The 5415-nt window shown below is 42.9% G+C and overlaps 1 pseudogene; it reads right to left on the bottom strand.

Moving 5' to 3' along the window:
* Positions 1 to 2291: 2291 nt before the first annotated feature.
* On the bottom strand, positions 2292 to 2863 carry LOC147445610 (large ribosomal subunit protein eL19y pseudogene; annotated as a pseudogene).
* Positions 2864 to 5415: the final 2552 nt, after the last annotated feature.

The following is a 5415-nucleotide window of genomic DNA, read 5'->3' as shown; positions in this document are numbered from 1 at the left end:
CCTCAAGTTATTGTGGGTTGATGTACGATAACATACTATGCATTTTTAGTTACTCTCAAGAGAACGGTGGAAACTTGAAAACAATTCTATTCTTGCAATGAGGCTATTCTTTTGAGAAAATCCACATTATGGTATATATTAAAGTTTGGATCACACCATCATAGGTAGCCTTCTAACGGGGGGGGGGGGGGGTGTTTAGTGGTGTTGCCAAAGGTGGTGTCGACAAACGTGTCAAGGGAGGTCGTAATTGTGGGGGATTATAAAGAGTGATTTCATAGAAGATTACGCAAGGTTGATAAAGCTATGAACAATCTTCTTATGACAACTTTGTCCACATGCTAGTTCGTGTCAAGGTGGTGGCGACAAACGTGTCAAGGGAGGTCGTAATGGTGGGGGATTATAAAGAGTGATTTCATAGAAGATTACGCAAGGTTGATAAAGCTATGAAAAATCTTCTTATGACAACTTTGTCCACATGCTAGTTCTCTTTCACCTATCGATATCGATAGAACCCTAGGTTTCGTGTAATTCCACCTACAAATTTTGAGATTTATCTTCAAAGTTCAAAGTAGAAGCTAAATAAACCTACAAACTTTAGAGAAATTTAGGTAAAAACCTTCTCTTAAATTTTCCATGTTTATATGAGCACAACTCAAAGTTCCTAGACTGCTCAGGGTTCCGAGTCTGTTGAATTCATGCCTCGACCCAGATTACTCACCCAACGTGTAAAATGTCCCTATGCTGAATACACTTCTTAGAGCCATGGTGTATGATTTTCATTGTACTCGTTTGAAATGCTTTCCTAATGCAGCTTAGCCCTCCGTTTTTGTTTGTACTCTATCTATTGTTTGGGAGTTGTACGTCCATCAATGCCTCATAGCAATTCAAATGGATGGTAGTCTAGCATTGCATTTGTCCTCTTGCAGAATGATGTGGGCCAAGTCTCGGTCCTTAGCACCCCATAAGGTAACCCCCTCTAAGTGGTAACTAGGAGGTTGGTTGTGCTACAACAAACAACATTGTGCCAAGTTGAGACAACTGTGTTAGCTAGGAAAAGTAAATTTCAGGGTCCCTAATCATTGACAAATTTGGCTTTGAAGGAATAGGAAACTCACAATAGATGAGGAAAGAAGGTCCTCAAGTTTAACCGTCATCATTTTCAAGAACTATATATTATAAACAAAACCCTTCAAAAAATCTCTTTGAAAGAGATGCGAACTCTTTCACATACAGGCAGGGACCAAGGATCGAAAAAAACTTTGTTCTGAAAACTTCACAAACCTACCTATGAGAATTAGTGGTAAACTCACTAAATTTTAAGGATTTTACACCAAATGATGCTAATTTCTCTAAATTTAAAATTTAAAATTTAGAGGTAAATCTCAAAATTTATAGGTGTGATTACACTAAACCTAGGTTTATTTTTCAACCCCTCCCCTTTTCTTTCTCTCTCCTCGCTCCCTCTCAATCTCGTTTAAAAAAAAGGTCTCTGAAAGAGCCTGCCAGCATGGACTTTATTTTTCAAGAGATTGAGAGAGATGGAGAAGAGAGAGAGGAGGAGGGGAATGTATATGGGCGAGGGAAGAGGCTCAGGAGGTGGAGATCGTGCACGCTGTAGGATCAACATATATTGTGTTGATGTGCGTCACGCGACCTTGTACTCTGTCACAAGTATAGATTCCGCATGTTGACGTAGCCCAGCCTAATCTCTTGTTGCACCATTGTTTTTGGTGTTGCGGCTTGAGTAGGTTTTTCCCAAGCCAATTAAGCATCCAGTGTAAAGAATCGTGGTGGTTGTTGGACTAAGCAAGGCAGGGGAGGGAGAGCACACGCTCCTGCGAGGCAAGAGTTCAAAACTTCTATTGGGGATGGGTAGAGGCAACAAAAGGAGACCTCTGGAGAGGCGAATTTGCTAAATGGCACTTCTCTCTCTCCTCGTCAGCTAGATGTTTAAGGTCTCTTGGGATAGTTGTTTGCAACGTTAAAACTCTCTTCTTCTTCTTCTTTTTCCCTTCGGAAGCAACATAAAAGACATAGTAGCAGACTCGGCAACAATAACCAATAGTTAAAGAAAGAGATGGGGGAAAATTGCAAAATGAAAACCCTTTTAAGCTTGCAATAGTCGTGCTTTCAAGAGTAAAGCAAAAACTCTATCTCATTGCACAAGCTCAATTAAGGTCCAAGGTTTCTATTTAAGTACTACTGAGTCACACCTCTTAGCTAAATTTCTTGCTATGCGGCTCACGTCGTCTTGAACTTCTTGGTGGCCTCAGGGCAGCGGTAAGGATGGCTGGTGCTGCTTCAGTACTCAATCCCTATGCCAAGCGCTCTTCCCTCCTCGCATTTTTTTTCGCTCTTTGATAGATTTTCCCTTAGCTCTACGTGCTTCAAATTGATCAAACAATGTCTTATCACGAGCCTTATCAGCTTTAGACTTGTGAATACTCTTGAACACGCGCTTACTTTTGAATAAGTTACCCTTGACCTTCATATACATATCATGGTACATATGCTTGTCAATCTTCTTAGCCTCCCGATACTTTCTCAGCAATCGGCGAAGCACTCACATCTGCCTCAACCAGAGAACTTTAGAGGGTAGCCTGGCCTCCCTAGTATCCCGCCTCTTACCATATCCTAAATGACGGACTTTCCTTTTAGCCTCCAAAGCACGCTTTGCTCTTGCTCGTGAGTGTATCTTGGTTTGTTTTCGAATCACAAAGCCATCCTTGATCAGCTTTCTGATATTTGGCCATGAATTGGCCATAGAGATTTTGTTGACCTCATTGGGACCGAGCCAGACCTTGCGCTTCCCACACTTTAGCACGCTAGTCGCGAGGCACTTCTGCAGCTTGAGGGACACCATGGTCACCCACTCTCACAAAAGCTTGAGGGACCCCATGGTCGCCCACTCTCATGAAACCCTAATGGGACGAAGGGTCTTCTTCTTCTTCTCTTCCTCCCTCTCTCTCTCTCTCTCTCTCTCTCTCTCTCTCTCTCTCTCTCTCTCATACTCCTACATACTAGTAGCTTTCAAATACTATTTACCCGAAATCTCCAGAGATGCTTTTATTTGATCCCTTGCCTTGCTAGAGGAGTAAATCTCTAATGGCAAGTGCCTCGCGCGCCTTGAACTCATGTCAGCCACCGTAAAGAATGTGAGAGTTGCTCTAGACAACCCATGCGGCCAGTCCTTATAGGAGGCCTTAACATATAGAAGACGAGATTTCTGCCAGCTACATGCTACGCTGCTGCATACCGCGCCATCTGCCACCCACCTCTCCGTGCACGTCGTCTTGCCCCTGGTCTGCTTGTTGCATCGCTCGACGTCCGTCGTATGCATCTTAGATTCTGTATTTTTATTGGATTTTTCCCAGCTGGTTACCCCCTACTCTCTCTTAATAAAAAATAAACTCTCTGAAAGAGCGCGCACTGGCATGCGCTCTTTCAGAGAGTTTCTTTTTGACTGTGTGTGTGAGAGAGAGAGAGGTGGAGCGGGAGACGTCTTCATCATCTGAATGGCGCTATGTTGTAAACTGGGTTGTGAATCATCAACATCTCCACCATCATCAGAGTAGCCAGTAGGAGATTTACGTGTCGCGCTGCATGGGAATTCATGGCCACCCACTTGAAATTCACGTATTGAAAGAAATGGTTTCACTTAGGCTTCTTAAGAAAGATTTAGAGTATCAGTGATCGAACTAAATGCTTTGCTTGTTCACCCTGCAGTCATTATTCCTTTCAGCTCTTCGTCGTTCCAGGGAAACGCTTCTTCCAAACGATGATAGCGGTCTGTATATTTTGGTGGCAAGTGATGATACCTTCTCTTAAATGCGGTCTCCTACAATATGTTGGGTCCATGATTCAAACATTCATTGGTTGTCTGGCTGAGCGACGAAGGTGTCACGGAGGAGGTGCTTGATCCAAATTTTGGTGAGGCTGCCATAGGTCGGGTAGCACTTGGTTATTCAGGTAATAACAACAAGTTTTATGCGAAAGTTGTAACGTGTGTCAGAATTTGCATGCTCGAAAGTTGTTGCTATATGTTTTGTAACTGTATGTGTTGGATTTTCTTGTTAATATTGTTGGCATTATGGTGGAGAGAGATTTGTGACATCAAGCTCAATACTTGTTTATGGACTGGTTTCAGGGTTATGGTGGATTATTCTTTTGAGAGCTTATTGCAAGCACATCACAGGCGACTATGCTTTGCAAGAAAGAGTGGATGTTCAAACTGGAATAAGTTAATACTGAAGCTATGCTTGACAGATGGATTTGACATGTTCCCCACCTTACTGGTTACGGATGGGTTACGGATGGATCAGTTGACTGCTCTGCAATTAGCATGAGTTTATGAATGGATGAGCAAGAAAGTGCCCAAGGTTGAACTCAAAACCACTCCCAAGCCCGACCCCAAGCTCGAGCCCAGAGGTCGTGCTCAGACTCTCTATAGAGTCTCCTCCAGCCTGGCTCCCATCTTGCAAACCTCGGAGACCACAAGTCCTCGTGCCCTCACGCGAGTATGGGACTACATCAAGGCTCACAAGATCCAAATTAGTACTAAGAAATCGTAGATCTTATGTGATCCTCTCCTTAAGAAGGCATTTGGATGAGACAATGTTAAGGTGTCAGAAGTGCTCAAGTACTTGAGTCCCCACTTGTCATCACATTTTTCTATTGATGCTATCAGGTTGTTGGCAATGCATACGGAAGAGGGCAAAGAAATAGAACGAGTAAATATCAAAGTGGACATGAGGGCAGAAAAGATTATGATGGTTATAATCCTCAAGTAACTAAGCCCGCGGCTTCAGTGCAGCTAGCTGCTTGTGCTTTTAGCAGAGTGTGTGAGGGTATTAGTAGCAGACAACTCAATGTCGAGGGAAAGGCATTGGGGAATATTGCCACTAGTGCAAGTCATGGTCTAATGAGCCTTTGGATTCAGTCACACTCCTTGTCCAGGTCTATTGATAACCTATTTGAAAATTTGATGAGGCAAGCATTTCAAAATGATCTGCAGACAAACAGAAACATCTCTCATGACCAATTCAACGCAGAATATGGTGTCCGCAAGAGTTGGTTAATGTGACGTAGCTCCAAGGAGACGTAGTAGCATTGCAACGGAAGTCAAGTAGTAAATCATGCAGGTGCAATTAGGAAGCAAGATCTAATTGGCCATCCGATATTAGGAAGAAGCAAGAGGCATGAGCAGCAGCTTGCACTAATATGATATGATTCCTGCAGCCGCCAATATCTCAACTGACTACAAGTAGTAGCACTAGCACCAGCGTGCAACATTTGAAGAGCATAATAATTCATTGCTTATTAGATATGATGCTAATCAATGCACTGCAAAATTGCAAAAAACTCTCTTCTAAAAGATCTTCTCACAAAAAATCGGCCATAGAGCGTATGATAAGG

The sequence above is a fragment of the Adiantum capillus-veneris genome, chromosome 12 (assembly GCF_014529385.1).
Source record: "Adiantum capillus-veneris isolate H3 chromosome 12, ASM1452938v2, whole genome shotgun sequence".
Lineage (NCBI taxonomy): Eukaryota > Viridiplantae > Streptophyta > Polypodiopsida > Polypodiales > Pteridaceae > Adiantum > Adiantum capillus-veneris.
This window is presented reverse-complemented; position numbering and strand designations above follow the sequence as displayed.